At 48.1% G+C, this 15,528-nt stretch overlaps 13 non-coding genes across 13 annotated transcripts; all 13 read right to left on the bottom strand.

The window, feature by feature from the left end:
* Nucleotides 1–706: 706 nt before the first annotated feature.
* On the bottom strand, nt 707–788 carry TRNAL-UAG (transfer RNA leucine (anticodon UAG)). Its single transcript has one exon. It is a non-coding gene; the product is annotated as a tRNA-Leu (tRNA).
* Nucleotides 789–1,932: 1,144 nt separating this feature from the next.
* On the bottom strand, nt 1,933–2,014 carry TRNAL-UAG (transfer RNA leucine (anticodon UAG)). Its single transcript has one exon. It is a non-coding gene; the product is annotated as a tRNA-Leu (tRNA).
* Nucleotides 2,015–3,158: 1,144 nt separating this feature from the next.
* Nucleotides 3,159–3,240, bottom strand: TRNAL-UAG (transfer RNA leucine (anticodon UAG)). Its single transcript has one exon. It is a non-coding gene; the product is annotated as a tRNA-Leu (tRNA).
* A 1,144-nt stretch (nt 3,241–4,384) lies between these two features.
* Nucleotides 4,385–4,466, bottom strand: TRNAL-UAG (transfer RNA leucine (anticodon UAG)). Its single transcript has one exon. It is a non-coding gene; the product is annotated as a tRNA-Leu (tRNA).
* Nucleotides 4,467–5,610: 1,144 nt separating this feature from the next.
* On the bottom strand, nt 5,611–5,692 carry TRNAL-UAG (transfer RNA leucine (anticodon UAG)). Its single transcript has one exon. It is a non-coding gene; the product is annotated as a tRNA-Leu (tRNA).
* Nucleotides 5,693–6,836: 1,144 nt separating this feature from the next.
* On the bottom strand, nt 6,837–6,918 carry TRNAL-UAG (transfer RNA leucine (anticodon UAG)). Its single transcript has one exon. It is a non-coding gene; the product is annotated as a tRNA-Leu (tRNA).
* A 1,144-nt stretch (nt 6,919–8,062) lies between these two features.
* TRNAL-UAG (transfer RNA leucine (anticodon UAG)) lies at nt 8,063–8,144 on the bottom strand. The gene has a single exon. It is a non-coding gene; the product is annotated as a tRNA-Leu (tRNA).
* A 1,144-nt stretch (nt 8,145–9,288) lies between these two features.
* TRNAL-UAG (transfer RNA leucine (anticodon UAG)) lies at nt 9,289–9,370 on the bottom strand. The gene has a single exon. It is a non-coding gene; the product is annotated as a tRNA-Leu (tRNA).
* Nucleotides 9,371–10,514: 1,144 nt separating this feature from the next.
* TRNAL-UAG (transfer RNA leucine (anticodon UAG)) lies at nt 10,515–10,596 on the bottom strand. Its single transcript has one exon. It is a non-coding gene; the product is annotated as a tRNA-Leu (tRNA).
* Nucleotides 10,597–11,740: 1,144 nt separating this feature from the next.
* TRNAL-UAG (transfer RNA leucine (anticodon UAG)) lies at nt 11,741–11,822 on the bottom strand. Its single transcript has one exon. It is a non-coding gene; the product is annotated as a tRNA-Leu (tRNA).
* A 1,144-nt stretch (nt 11,823–12,966) lies between these two features.
* On the bottom strand, nt 12,967–13,048 carry TRNAL-UAG (transfer RNA leucine (anticodon UAG)). The gene has a single exon. It is a non-coding gene; the product is annotated as a tRNA-Leu (tRNA).
* A 1,144-nt stretch (nt 13,049–14,192) lies between these two features.
* On the bottom strand, nt 14,193–14,274 carry TRNAL-UAG (transfer RNA leucine (anticodon UAG)). The gene has a single exon. It is a non-coding gene; the product is annotated as a tRNA-Leu (tRNA).
* Nucleotides 14,275–15,418: 1,144 nt separating this feature from the next.
* Nucleotides 15,419–15,500, bottom strand: TRNAL-UAG (transfer RNA leucine (anticodon UAG)). The gene has a single exon. It is a non-coding gene; the product is annotated as a tRNA-Leu (tRNA).
* Nucleotides 15,501–15,528: the final 28 nt, after the last annotated feature.

The following is a 15,528-nucleotide window of genomic DNA, read 5'->3' as shown; positions in this document are numbered from 1 at the left end:
CCCGCCCCATTTAGTGCTCACGTTTTTAAAGAAGTCCACCATTAGCCCGCAGTGTAAGCCTACCCGGGGCCTCCGCCGATGGTCCATGGTGTGTGGGATCCTTACTGGACCAACCCCAGCCGTAACGCAAATCTTAGCTTTGTCTCATTCGACCCCTAACTCGACCCAAGGAGCTACTGCAAACTCTTAGCCTAACACTAGCCCTAAATGAAAGACGCCTATTGTCCTCACATGTGGGATTTTGTTCTCGCTGCTAGTGCATACGAAACTTGGTTCCGACGTGTCCAGGAGTGGGAGAATTACCAGGGACCTTGCAATCTCGTGCCTGGGGGTTTCTAAGCTGGGCATAGGAGCTCCACTGGATGGAGCCAAGTGTCTTGAACTGAGTTTTTGTGATGCAGCAGGAAAAGGCGCTGCAAAAAGGAGCAACTACCAAGGCAAAGAGATGTGCATTCATTAGGGCATCGTGTCGGCAGATTTGTGGCCCTGCCAAGCACGTGTTTATTGACAGGATCGTGAACGCATGTCCGTTTTCAGTGAACAGTGATTTATGCTTTACCCTTTTTTGGTGAAAACGCACACGAGTCAGATGTGTGCTTTCAGTCTGGGTGTTCAGAAAAGCAAGAATTCATAAACACATGCCATTCCCTGGCTCCCAATTGTCCTGTCTGTACACGTGGCATGAAGATAAAAAAGAAACAGCTATTGGCAGCGGTGGGATTCGAACCCACGCCTCCAAAGAGACTGGAGCCTAAATCCAGCGCCTTAGACCGCTCGGCCACGCTACCCTGCTGGTACTGAAACGAGAGCCTCTGAGACCTGTATTTTTTTAGGGATTGGCTGGTTTGGCCATTAATTCAAAATCAAAGCAAAGCATGAACTTGGATTGAATTCTAGCACTGGCTGTGCAAAGCCCGAACTGAACAATAAAGCACACTTGTCAGCCTGAAATTGAAATGTCACCTTTCGGGAGTGCTCTGTTCAACAGCAGTCTGGTAGCCTAGTGGTCAATGTCAGCACCCCTCCATCCAGCAGTCTTGAGTTCAATTCCCGGTGAGGGAGGTCAGATCTTTTCTAGGTTTTTTTTGGTTCTAAAAATGTTTGGGAAGCGAAGGTTCAGGAACATTGCCGGTAGGGAGAGTAAGCTCTTTAAAGGCATGCAATGAGATGTGTTTTTCTTTATTTCTGCATATTTCTGTAGCTAGCTGCATTCTTTCAGTCAACATCCCGCCCCATTTAGTGCTCACGTTTTTAAAGAAGTCCACCATTAGCCCGCAGTGTAAGCCTACCCGGGGCCTCCGCCGATGGTCCATGGTGTGTGGGATCCTTACTGGACCAACCCCAGCCGTAACGCAAATCTTAGCTTTGTCTCATTCGACCCCTAACTCGACCCAAGGAGCTACTGCAAACTCTTAGCCTAACACTAGCCCTAAATGAAAGACGCCTATTGTCCTCACATGTGGGATTTTGTTCTCGCTGCTAGTGCATACGAAACTTGGTTCCGACGTGTCCAGGAGTGGGAGAATTACCAGGGACCTTGCAATCTCGTGCCTGGGGGTTTCTAAGCTGGGCATAGGAGCTCCACTGGATGGAGCCAAGTGTCTTGAACTGAGTTTTTGTGATGCAGCAGGAAAAGGCGCTGCAAAAAGGAGCAACTACCAAGGCAAAGAGATGTGCATTCATTAGGGCATCGTGTCGGCAGATTTGTGGCCCTGCCAAGCACGTGTTTATTGACAGGATCGTGAACGCATGTCCGTTTTCAGTGAACAGTGATTTATGCTTTACCCTTTTTTGGTGAAAACGCACACGAGTCAGATGTGTGCTTTCAGTCTGGGTGTTCAGAAAAGCAAGAATTCATAAACACATGCCATTCCCTGGCTCCCAATTGTCCTGTCTGTACACGTGGCATGAAGATAAAAAAGAAACAGCTATTGGCAGCGGTGGGATTCGAACCCACGCCTCCAAAGAGACTGGAGCCTAAATCCAGCGCCTTAGACCGCTCGGCCACGCTACCCTGCTGGTACTGAAACGAGAGCCTCTGAGACCTGTATTTTTTTAGGGATTGGCTGGTTTGGCCATTAATTCAAAATCAAAGCAAAGCATGAACTTGGATTGAATTCTAGCACTGGCTGTGCAAAGCCCGAACTGAACAATAAAGCACACTTGTCAGCCTGAAATTGAAATGTCACCTTTCGGGAGTGCTCTGTTCAACAGCAGTCTGGTAGCCTAGTGGTCAATGTCAGCACCCCTCCATCCAGCAGTCTTGAGTTCAATTCCCGGTGAGGGAGGTCAGATCTTTTCTAGGTTTTTTTTGGTTCTAAAAATGTTTGGGAAGCGAAGGTTCAGGAACATTGCCGGTAGGGAGAGTAAGCTCTTTAAAGGCATGCAATGAGATGTGTTTTTCTTTATTTCTGCATATTTCTGTAGCTAGCTGCATTCTTTCAGTCAACATCCCGCCCCATTTAGTGCTCACGTTTTTAAAGAAGTCCACCATTAGCCCGCAGTGTAAGCCTACCCGGGGCCTCCGCCGATGGTCCATGGTGTGTGGGATCCTTACTGGACCAACCCCAGCCGTAACGCAAATCTTAGCTTTGTCTCATTCGACCCCTAACTCGACCCAAGGAGCTACTGCAAACTCTTAGCCTAACACTAGCCCTAAATGAAAGACGCCTATTGTCCTCACATGTGGGATTTTGTTCTCGCTGCTAGTGCATACGAAACTTGGTTCCGACGTGTCCAGGAGTGGGAGAATTACCAGGGACCTTGCAATCTCGTGCCTGGGGGTTTCTAAGCTGGGCATAGGAGCTCCACTGGATGGAGCCAAGTGTCTTGAACTGAGTTTTTGTGATGCAGCAGGAAAAGGCGCTGCAAAAAGGAGCAACTACCAAGGCAAAGAGATGTGCATTCATTAGGGCATCGTGTCGGCAGATTTGTGGCCCTGCCAAGCACGTGTTTATTGACAGGATCGTGAACGCATGTCCGTTTTCAGTGAACAGTGATTTATGCTTTACCCTTTTTTGGTGAAAACGCACACGAGTCAGATGTGTGCTTTCAGTCTGGGTGTTCAGAAAAGCAAGAATTCATAAACACATGCCATTCCCTGGCTCCCAATTGTCCTGTCTGTACACGTGGCATGAAGATAAAAAAGAAACAGCTATTGGCAGCGGTGGGATTCGAACCCACGCCTCCAAAGAGACTGGAGCCTAAATCCAGCGCCTTAGACCGCTCGGCCACGCTACCCTGCTGGTACTGAAACGAGAGCCTCTGAGACCTGTATTTTTTTAGGGATTGGCTGGTTTGGCCATTAATTCAAAATCAAAGCAAAGCATGAACTTGGATTGAATTCTAGCACTGGCTGTGCAAAGCCCGAACTGAACAATAAAGCACACTTGTCAGCCTGAAATTGAAATGTCACCTTTCGGGAGTGCTCTGTTCAACAGCAGTCTGGTAGCCTAGTGGTCAATGTCAGCACCCCTCCATCCAGCAGTCTTGAGTTCAATTCCCGGTGAGGGAGGTCAGATCTTTTCTAGGTTTTTTTTGGTTCTAAAAATGTTTGGGAAGCGAAGGTTCAGGAACATTGCCGGTAGGGAGAGTAAGCTCTTTAAAGGCATGCAATGAGATGTGTTTTTCTTTATTTCTGCATATTTCTGTAGCTAGCTGCATTCTTTCAGTCAACATCCCGCCCCATTTAGTGCTCACGTTTTTAAAGAAGTCCACCATTAGCCCGCAGTGTAAGCCTACCCGGGGCCTCCGCCGATGGTCCATGGTGTGTGGGATCCTTACTGGACCAACCCCAGCCGTAACGCAAATCTTAGCTTTGTCTCATTCGACCCCTAACTCGACCCAAGGAGCTACTGCAAACTCTTAGCCTAACACTAGCCCTAAATGAAAGACGCCTATTGTCCTCACATGTGGGATTTTGTTCTCGCTGCTAGTGCATACGAAACTTGGTTCCGACGTGTCCAGGAGTGGGAGAATTACCAGGGACCTTGCAATCTCGTGCCTGGGGGTTTCTAAGCTGGGCATAGGAGCTCCACTGGATGGAGCCAAGTGTCTTGAACTGAGTTTTTGTGATGCAGCAGGAAAAGGCGCTGCAAAAAGGAGCAACTACCAAGGCAAAGAGATGTGCATTCATTAGGGCATCGTGTCGGCAGATTTGTGGCCCTGCCAAGCACGTGTTTATTGACAGGATCGTGAACGCATGTCCGTTTTCAGTGAACAGTGATTTATGCTTTACCCTTTTTTGGTGAAAACGCACACGAGTCAGATGTGTGCTTTCAGTCTGGGTGTTCAGAAAAGCAAGAATTCATAAACACATGCCATTCCCTGGCTCCCAATTGTCCTGTCTGTACACGTGGCATGAAGATAAAAAAGAAACAGCTATTGGCAGCGGTGGGATTCGAACCCACGCCTCCAAAGAGACTGGAGCCTAAATCCAGCGCCTTAGACCGCTCGGCCACGCTACCCTGCTGGTACTGAAACGAGAGCCTCTGAGACCTGTATTTTTTTAGGGATTGGCTGGTTTGGCCATTAATTCAAAATCAAAGCAAAGCATGAACTTGGATTGAATTCTAGCACTGGCTCTGCAAAGCCCGAACTGAACAATAAAGCACACTTGTCAGCCTGAAATTGAAATGTCACCTTTCGGGAGTGCTCTGTTCAACAGCAGTCTGGTAGCCTAGTGGTCAATGTCAGCACCCCTCCATCCAGCAGTCTTGAGTTCAATTCCCGGTGAGGGAGGTCAGATCTTTTCTAGGTTTTTTTTGGTTCTAAAAATGTTTGGGAAGCGAAGGTTCAGGAACATTGCCGGTAGGGAGAGTAAGCTCTTTAAAGGCATGCAATGAGATGTGTTTTTCTTTATTTCTGCATATTTCTGTAGCTAGCTGCATTCTTTCAGTCAACATCCCGCCCCATTTAGTGCTCACGTTTTTAAAGAAGTCCACCATTAGCCCGCAGTGTAAGCCTACCCGGGGCCTCCGCCGATGGTCCATGGTGTGTGGGATCCTTACTGGACCAACCCCAGCCGTAACGCAAATCTTAGCTTTGTCTCATTCGACCCCTAACTCGACCCAAGGAGCTACTGCAAACTCTTAGCCTAACACTAGCCCTAAATGAAAGACGCCTATTGTCCTCACATGTGGGATTTTGTTCTCGCTGCTAGTGCATACGAAACTTGGTTCCGACGTGTCCAGGAGTGGGAGAATTACCAGGGACCTTGCAATCTCGTGCCTGGGGGTTTCTAAGCTGGGCATAGGAGCTCCACTGGATGGAGCCAAGTGTCTTGAACTGAGTTTTTGTGATGCAGCAGGAAAAGGCTCCGCAAAAAGGAGCAACTACCAAGGCAAAGAGATGTGCATTCATTAGGGCATCGTGTCGGCAGATTTGTGGCCCTGCCCTGAACGTGTTTATTGACAGGATCGTGAACGCATGTCCGTTTTCAGTGAACAGTGATTTATGCTTTACCCTTTTTTGGTGAAAACGCACACGAGTCAGATGTGTGCTTTCAGTCTGGGTGTTCAGAAAAGCAAGAATTCATAAACACATGCCATTCCCTGGCTCCCAATTGTCCTGTCTGTACACGTGGCATGAAGATAAAAAAGAAACAGCTATTGGCAGCGGTGGGATTCGAACCCACGCCTCCAAAGAGACTGGAGCCTAAATCCAGTGCCTTAGACCGCTCGGCCACGCTACCCTGCTGGTACTGAAACGAGAGCCTCTGAGACCTGTATTTTTTTAGGGATTGGCTGGTTTGGCCATTAATTCAAAATCAAAGCAAAGCATGAACTTGGATTGAATTCTAGCACTGGCTGTGCAAAGCCCGAACTGAACAATAAAGCACACTTGTCAGCCTGAAATTGAAATGTCACCTTTCGGGAGTGCTCTGTTCGACAGCAGTCTGGTAGCCTAGTGGTCAATGTCAGCACCCCTCCATCCAGCAGTCCTGAGTTCAATTCCCGGTGAGGGAGGTCAGATCTTTTCTAGGTTTTTTTTGGTTCTAAAAATGTTTGGGAAGCGAAGGTTCAGGAACATTGCCGGTAGGGAGAGTAAGCTCTTTAAAGGCATGCAATGAGATGTGTTTTTCTTTATTTCTGCATATTTCTGTAGCTAGCTGCATTCTTTCAGTCAACATCCCGCCCCATTTAGTGCTCACGTTTTTAAAGAAGTCCACCATTAGCCCGCAGTGTAAGCCTACCCGGGGCCTCCGCCGATGGTCCATGGTGTGTGGGATCCTTACTGGACCAACCCCAGCCGTAACGCAAATCTTAGCTTTGTCTCATTCGACCCCTAACTCGACCCAAGGAGCTACTGCAAACTCTTAGCCTAACACTAGCCCTAAATGAAAGACGCCTATTGTCCTCACATGTGGGATTTTGTTCTCGCTGCTAGTGCATACGAAACTTGGTTCCGACGTGTCCAGGAGTGGGAGAATTACCAGGGACCTTGCAATCTCGTGCCTGGGGGTTTCTAAGCTGGGCATAGGAGCTCCACTGGATGGAGCCAAGTGTCTTGAACTGAGTTTTTGTGATGCAGCAGGAAAAGGCGCTGCAAAAAGGAGCAACTACCAAGGCAAAGAGATGTGCATTCATTAGGGCATCGTGTCGGCAGATTTGTGGCCCTGCCAAGCACGTGTTTATTGACAGGATCGTGAACGCATGTCCGTTTTCAGTGAACAGTGATTTATGCTTTACCCTTTTTTGGTGAAAACGCACACGAGTCAGATGTGTGCTTTCAGTCTGGGTGTTCAGAAAAGCAAGAATTCATAAACACATGCCATTCCCTGGCTCCCAATTGTCCTGTCTGTACACGTGGCATGAAGATAAAAAAGAAACAGCTATTGGCAGCGGTGGGATTCGAACCCACGCCTCCAAAGAGACTGGAGCCTAAATCCAGCGCCTTAGACCGCTCGGCCACGCTACCCTGCTGGTACTGAAACGAGAGCCTCTGAGACCTGTATTTTTTTAGGGATTGGCTGGTTTGGCCATTAATTCAAAATCAAAGCAAAGCATGAACTTGGATTGAATTCTAGCACTGGCTCTGCAAAGCCCGAACTGAACAATAAAGCACACTTGTCAGCCTGAAATTGAAATGTCACCTTTCGGGAGTGCTCTGTTCAACAGCAGTCTGGTAGCCTAGTGGTCAATGTCAGCACCCCTCCATCCAGCAGTCTTGAGTTCAATTCCCGGTGAGGGAGGTCAGATCTTTTCTAGGTTTTTTTTGGTTCTAAAAATGTTTGGGAAGCGAAGGTTCAGGAACATTGCCGGTAGGGAGAGTAAGCTCTTTAAAGGCATGCAATGAGATGTGTTTTTCTTTATTTCTGCATATTTCTGTAGCTAGCTGCATTCTTTCAGTCAACATCCCGCCCCATTTAGTGCTCACGTTTTTAAAGAAGTCCACCATTAGCCCGCAGTGTAAGCCTACCCGGGGCCTCCGCCGATGGTCCATGGTGTGTGGGATCCTTACTGGACCAACCCCAGCCGTAACGCAAATCTTAGCTTTGTCTCATTCGACCCCTAACTCGACCCAAGGAGCTACTGCAAACTCTTAGCCTAACACTAGCCCTAAATGAAAGACGCCTATTGTCCTCACATGTGGGATTTTGTTCTCGCTGCTAGTGCATACGAAACTTGGTTCCGACGTGTCCAGGAGTGGGAGAATTACCAGGGACCTTGCAATCTCGTGCCTGGGGGTTTCTAAGCTGGGCATAGGAGCTCCACTGGATGGAGCCAAGTGTCTTGAACTGAGTTTTTGTGATGCAGCAGGAAAAGGCGCTGCAAAAAGGAGCAACTACCAAGGCAAAGAGATGTGCATTCATTAGGGCATCGTGTCGGCAGATTTGTGGCCCTGCCAAGCACGTGTTTATTGACAGGATCGTGAACGCATGTCCGTTTTCAGTGAACAGTGATTTATGCTTTACCCTTTTTTGGTGAAAACGCACACGAGTCAGATGTGTGCTTTCAGTCTGGGTGTTCAGAAAAGCAAGAATTCATAAACACATGCCATTCCCTGGCTCCCAATTGTCCTGTCTGTACACGTGGCATGAAGATAAAAAAGAAACAGCTATTGGCAGCGGTGGGATTCGAACCCACGCCTCCAAAGAGACTGGAGCCTAAATCCAGCGCCTTAGACCGCTCGGCCACGCTACCCTGCTGGTACTGAAACGAGAGCCTCTGAGACCTGTATTTTTTTAGGGATTGGCTGGTTTGGCCATTAATTCAAAATCAAAGCAAAGCATGAACTTGGATTGAATTCTAGCACTGGCTCTGCAAAGCCCGAACTGAACAATAAAGCACACTTGTCAGCCTGAAATTGAAATGTCACCTTTCGGGAGTGCTCTGTTCAACAGCAGTCTGGTAGCCTAGTGGTCAATGTCAGCACCCCTCCATCCAGCAGTCTTGAGTTCAATTCCCGGTGAGGGAGGTCAGATCTTTTCTAGGTTTTTTTTGGTTCTAAAAATGTTTGGGAAGCGAAGGTTCAGGAACATTGCCGGTAGGGAGAGTAAGCTCTTTAAAGGCATGCAATGAGATGTGTTTTTCTTTATTTCTGCATATTTCTGTAGCTAGCTGCATTCTTTCAGTCAACATCCCGCCCCATTTAGTGCTCACGTTTTTAAAGAAGTCCACCATTAGCCCGCAGTGTAAGCCTACCCGGGGCCTCCGCCGATGGTCCATGGTGTGTGGGATCCTTACTGGACCAACCCCAGCCGTAACGCAAATCTTAGCTTTGTCTCATTCGACCCCTAACTCGACCCAAGGAGCTACTGCAAACTCTTAGCCTAACACTAGCCCTAAATGAAAGACGCCTATTGTCCTCACATGTGGGATTTTGTTCTCGCTGCTAGTGCATACGAAACTTGGTTCCGACGTGTCCAGGAGTGGGAGAATTACCAGGGACCTTGCAATCTCGTGCCTGGGGGTTTCTAAGCTGGGCATAGGAGCTCCACTGGATGGAGCCAAGTGTCTTGAACTGAGTTTTTGTGATGCAGCAGGAAAAGGCGCTGCAAAAAGGAGCAACTACCAAGGCAAAGAGATGTGCATTCATTAGGGCATCGTGTCGGCAGATTTGTGGCCCTGCCAAGCACGTGTTTATTGACAGGATCGTGAACGCATGTCCGTTTTCAGTGAACAGTGATTTATGCTTTACCCTTTTTTGGTGAAAACGCACACGAGTCAGATGTGTGCTTTCAGTCTGGGTGTTCAGAAAAGCAAGAATTCATAAACACATGCCATTCCCTGGCTCCCAATTGTCCTGTCTGTACACGTGGCATGAAGATAAAAAAGAAACAGCTATTGGCAGCGGTGGGATTCGAACCCACGCCTCCAAAGAGACTGGAGCCTAAATCCAGCGCCTTAGACCGCTCGGCCACGCTACCCTGCTGGTACTGAAACGAGAGCCTCTGAGACCTGTATTTTTTTAGGGATTGGCTGGTTTGGCCATTAATTCAAAATCAAAGCAAAGCATGAACTTGGATTGAATTCTAGCACTGGCTGTGCAAAGCCCGAACTGAACAATAAAGCACACTTGTCAGCCTGAAATTGAAATGTCACCTTTCGGGAGTGCTCTGTTCAACAGCAGTCTGGTAGCCTAGTGGTCAATGTCAGCACCCCTCCATCCAGCAGTCTTGAGTTCAATTCCCGGTGAGGGAGGTCAGATCTTTTCTAGGTTTTTTTTGGTTCTAAAAATGTTTGGGAAGCGAAGGTTCAGGAACATTGCCGGTAGGGAGAGTAAGCTCTTTAAAGGCATGCAATGAGATGTGTTTTTCTTTATTTCTGCATATTTCTGTAGCTAGCTGCATTCTTTCAGTCAACATCCCGCCCCATTTAGTGCTCACGTTTTTAAAGAAGTCCACCATTAGCCCGCAGTGTAAGCCTACCCGGGGCCTCCGCCGATGGTCCATGGTGTGTGGGATCCTTACTGGACCAACCCCAGCCGTAACGCAAATCTTAGCTTTGTCTCATTCGACCCCTAACTCGACCCAAGGAGCTACTGCAAACTCTTAGCCTAACACTAGCCCTAAATGAAAGACGCCTATTGTCCTCACATGTGGGATTTTGTTCTCGCTGCTAGTGCATACGAAACTTGGTTCCGACGTGTCCAGGAGTGGGAGAATTACCAGGGACCTTGCAATCTCGTGCCTGGGGGTTTCTAAGCTGGGCATAGGAGCTCCACTGGATGGAGCCAAGTGTCTTGAACTGAGTTTTTGTGATGCAGCAGGAAAAGGCGCTGCAAAAAGGAGCAACTACCAAGGCAAAGAGATGTGCATTCATTAGGGCATCGTGTCGGCAGATTTGTGGCCCTGCCAAGCACGTGTTTATTGACAGGATCGTGAACGCATGTCCGTTTTCAGTGAACAGTGATTTATGCTTTACCCTTTTTTGGTGAAAACGCACACGAGTCAGATGTGTGCTTTCAGTCTGGGTGTTCAGAAAAGCAAGAATTCATAAACACATGCCATTCCCTGGCTCCCAATTGTCCTGTCTGTACACGTGGCATGAAGATAAAAAAGAAACAGCTATTGGCAGCGGTGGGATTCGAACCCACGCCTCCAAAGAGACTGGAGCCTAAATCCAGCGCCTTAGACCGCTCGGCCACGCTACCCTGCTGGTACTGAAACGAGAGCCTCTGAGACCTGTATTTTTTTAGGGATTGGCTGGTTTGGCCATTAATTCAAAATCAAAGCAAAGCATGAACTTGGATTGAATTCTAGCACTGGCTCTGCAAAGCCCGAACTGAACAATAAAGCACACTTGTCAGCCTGAAATTGAAATGTCACCTTTCGGGAGTGCTCTGTTCAACAGCAGTCTGGTAGCCTAGTGGTCAATGTCAGCACCCCTCCATCCAGCAGTCTTGAGTTCAATTCCCGGTGAGGGAGGTCAGATCTTTTCTAGGTTTTTTTTGGTTCTAAAAATGTTTGGGAAGCGAAGGTTCAGGAACATTGCCGGTAGGGAGAGTAAGCTCTTTAAAGGCATGCAATGAGATGTGTTTTTCTTTATTTCTGCATATTTCTGTAGCTAGCTGCATTCTTTCAGTCAACATCCCGCCCCATTTAGTGCTCACGTTTTTAAAGAAGTCCACCATTAGCCCGCAGTGTAAGCCTACCCGGGGCCTCCGCCGATGGTCCATGGTGTGTGGGATCCTTACTGGACCAACCCCAGCCGTAACGCAAATCTTAGCTTTGTCTCATTCGACCCCTAACTCGACCCAAGGAGCTACTGCAAACTCTTAGCCTAACACTAGCCCTAAATGAAAGACGCCTATTGTCCTCACATGTGGGATTTTGTTCTCGCTGCTAGTGCATACGAAACTTGGTTCCGACGTGTCCAGGAGTGGGAGAATTACCAGGGACCTTGCAATCTCGTGCCTGGGGGTTTCTAAGCTGGGCATAGGAGCTCCACTGGATGGAGCCAAGTGTCTTGAACTGAGTTTTTGTGATGCAGCAGGAAAAGGCGCTGCAAAAAGGAGCAACTACCAAGGCAAAGAGATGTGCATTCATTAGGGCATCGTGTCGGCAGATTTGTGGCCCTGCCAAGCACGTGTTTATTGACAGGATCGTGAACGCATGTCCGTTTTCAGTGAACAGTGATTTATGCTTTACCCTTTTTTGGTGAAAACGCACACGAGTCAGATGTGTGCTTTCAGTCTGGGTGTTCAGAAAAGCAAGAATTCATAAACACATGCCATTCCCTGGCTCCCAATTGTCCTGTCTGTACACGTGGCATGAAGATAAAAAAGAAACAGCTATTGGCAGCGGTGGGATTCGAACCCACGCCTCCAAAGAGACTGGAGCCTAAATCCAGCGCCTTAGACCGCTCGGCCACGCTACCCTGCTGGTACTGAAACGAGAGCCTCTGAGACCTGTATTTTTTTAGGGATTGGCTGGTTTGGCCATTAATTCAAAATCAAAGCAAAGCATGAACTTGGATTGAATTCTAGCACTGGCTCTGCAAAGCCCGAACTGAACAATAAAGCACACTTGTCAGCCTGAAATTGAAATGTCACCTTTCGGGAGTGCTCTGTTCAACAGCAGTCTGGTAGCCTAGTGGTCAATGTCAGCACCCCTCCATCCAGCAGTCTTGAGTTCAATTCCCGGTGAGGGAGGTCAGATCTTTTCTAGGTTTTTTTTGGTTCTAAAAATGTTTGGGAAGCGAAGGTTCAGGAACATTGCCGGTAGGGAGAGTAAGCTCTTTAAAGGCATGCAATGAGATGTGTTTTTCTTTATTTCTGCATATTTCTGTAGCTAGCTGCATTCTTTCAGTCAACATCCCGCCCCATTTAGTGCTCACGTTTTTAAAGAAGTCCACCATTAGCCCGCAGTGTAAGCCTACCCGGGGCCTCCGCCGATGGTCCATGGTGTGTGGGATCCTTACTGGACCAACCCCAGCCGTAACGCAAATCTTAGCTTTGTCTCATTCGACCCCTAACTCGACCCAAGGAGCTACTGCAAACTCTTAGCCTAACACTAGCCCTAAATGAAAGACGCCTATTGTCCTCACATGTGGGATTTTGTTCTCGCTGCTAGTGCATACGAAACTTGGTTCCGACGTGTCCAGGAGTGGGAGAATTACCAGGGACCTTGCAATCTCGTGCCTGGGGGTTTCTAAGCTGGGCATAGGAGCTCCACTGGATGGAGCCAAGTGTCTTGAACTGAGTTTTTGTGATGCAGCAGGAAAAGGCGCTGCAAAAAGGAGCAACTACCAAGGCAAAGAGATGTGCATTCATTAGGGCATCGTGTCGGCAGATTTGTGGCCCTGCCAAGCACGTGTTTATTGACAGGATCGTGAACGCATGTCCGTTTTCAGTGAACAGTGATTTATGCTTTACCCTTTTTTGGTGAAAACGCACACGAGTCAGATGTGTGCTTTCAGTCTGGGTGTTCAGAAAAGCAAGAATTCATAAACACATGCCATTCCCTGGCTCCCAATTGTCCTGTCTGTACACGTGGCATGAAGATAAAAAAGAAACAGCTATTGGCAGCGGTGGGATTCGAACCCACGCCTCCAAAGAGACTGGTGCCTAAATCCAGCGCCTTAGACCGCTCGGCCACGCTACCCTGCTGGTACTGAAACGAGAGCCTCTGAGACCTGTATTTTTTTAGGGATTGGCTGGTTTGGCCATTAATTCAAAATCAAAGCAAAGCATGAACTTGGATTGAATTCTAGCACTGGCTGTGCAAAGCCCGAACTGAACAATAAAGCACACTTGTCAGCCTGAAATTGAAATGTCACCTTTCGGGAGTGCTCTGTTCAACAGCAGTCTGGTAGCCTAGTGGTCAATGTCAGCACCCCTCCATCCAGCAGTCTTGAGTTCAATTCCCGGTGAGGGAGGTCAGATCTTTTCTAGGTTTTTTTTGGTTCTAAAAATGTTTGGGAAGCGAAGGTTCAGGAACATTGCCGGTAGGGAGAGTAAGCTCTTTAAAGGCATGCAATGAGATGTGTTTTTCTTTATTTCTGCATATTTCTGTAGCTAGCTGCATTCTTTCAGTCAACATCCCGCCCCATTTAGTGCTCACGTTTTTAAAGAAGTCCACCATTAGCCCGCAGTGTAAGCCTACCCGGGGCCTCCGCCGATGGTCCATGGTGTGTGGGATCCTTACTGGACCAACCCCAGCCGTAACGCAAATCTTAGCTTTGTCTCATTCGACCCCTAACTCGACCCAAGGAGCTACTGCAAACTCTTAGCCTAACACTAGCCCTAAATGAAAGACGCCTATTGTCCTCACATGTGGGATTTTGTTCTCGCTGCTAGTGCATACGAAACTTGGTTCCGACGTGTCCAGGAGTGGGAGAATTACCAGGGACCTTGCAATCTCGTGCCTGGGGGTTTCTAAGCTGGGCATAGGAGCTCCACTGGATGGAGCCAAGTGTCTTGAACTGAGTTTTTGTGATGCAGCAGGAAAAGGCGCTGCAAAAAGGAGCAACTACCAAGGCAAAGAGATGTGCATTCATTAGGGCATCGTGTCGGCAGATTTGTGGCCCTGCCAAGCACGTGTTTATTGACAGGATCGTGAACGCATGTCCGTTTTCAGTGAACAGTGATTTATGCTTTACCCTTTTTTGGTGAAAACGCACACGAGTCAGATGTGTGCTTTCAGTCTGGGTGTTCAGAAAAGCAAGAATTCATAAACACATGCCATTCCCTGGCTCCCAATTGTCCTGTCTGTACACGTGGCATGAAGATAAAAAAGAAACAGCTATTGGCAGCGGTGGGATTCGAACCCACGCCTCCAAAGAGACTGGAGCCTAAATCCAGCGCCTTAGACCGCTCGGCCACGCTACCCTGCTGGTACTGAAACGAGAGCCTCTGAGACCTGTATTTTTTTAGGGATTGGCTGGTTTGGCCATTAATTCAAAATCAAAGCAAAGCATGAACTTGGATTGAATTCTAGCACTGGCTGTGCAAAGCCCGAACTGAACAATAAAGCACACTTGTCAGCCTGAAATTGAAATGTCACCTTTCGGGAGTGCTCTGTTCAACAGCAGTCTGGTAGCCTAGTGGTCAATGTCAGCACCCCTCCATCCAGCAGTCTTGAGTTCAATTCCCGGTGAGGGAGGTCAGATCTTTTCTAGGTTTTTTTTGGTTCTAAAAATGTTTGGGAAGCGAAGGTTCAGGAACATTGCCGGTAGGGAGAGTAAGCTCTTTAAAGGCATGCAATGAGATGTGTTTTTCTTTATTTCTGCATATTTCTGTAGCTAGCTGCATTCTTTCAGTCAACATCCCGCCCCATTTAGTGCTCACGTTTTTAAAGAAGTCCACCATTAGCCCGCAGTGTAAGCCTACCCGGGGCCTCCGCCGATGGTCCATGGTGTGTGGGATCCTTACTGGACCAACCCCAGCCGTAACGCAAATCTTAGCTTTGTCTCATTCGACCCCTAACTCGACCCAAGGAGCTACTGCAAACTCTTAGCCTAACACTAGCCCTAAATGAAAGACGCCTATTGTCCTCACATGTGGGATTTTGTTCTCGCTGCTAGTGCATACGAAACTTGGTTCCGACGTGTCCAGGAGTGGGAGAATTACCAGGGACCTTGCAATCTCGTGCCTGGGGGTTTCTAAGCTGGGCATAGGAGCTCCACTGGATGGAGCCAAGTGTCTTGAACTGAGTTTTTGTGATGCAGCAGGAAAAGGCGCTGCAAAAAGGAGCAACTACCAAGGCAAAGAGATGTGCATTCATTAGGGCATCGTGTCGGCAGATTTGTGGCCCTGCCAAGCACGTGTTTATTGACAGGATCGTGAACGCATGTCCGTTTTCAGTGAACAGTGATTTATGCTTTACCCTTTTTTGGTGAAAACGCACACGAGTCAGATGTGTGCTTTCAGTCTGGGTGTTCAGAAAAGCAAGAATTCATAAACACATGCCATTCCCTGGCTCCCAATTGTCCTGTCTGTACACGTGGCATGAAGATAAAAAAGAAACAGCTATTGGCAGCGGTGGGATTCGAACCCACGCCTCCAAAGAGACTGGAGCCTAAATCCAGCGCCTTAGACCGCTCGGCCACGCTACCCTGCTGGTACTGAAACGAGAGCCTCTGA

This window comes from Ambystoma mexicanum, chromosome 1p (assembly GCF_040938575.1).
Source record: "Ambystoma mexicanum isolate Mex_15411 chromosome 1p, UKY_AmexF1_1, whole genome shotgun sequence".
NCBI classification, from domain to species: domain Eukaryota; kingdom Metazoa; phylum Chordata; class Amphibia; order Caudata; family Ambystomatidae; genus Ambystoma; species Ambystoma mexicanum.
Note: the sequence above shows the minus strand (reverse complement) of the source record. Positions and strands in the feature narration are given on the sequence as shown.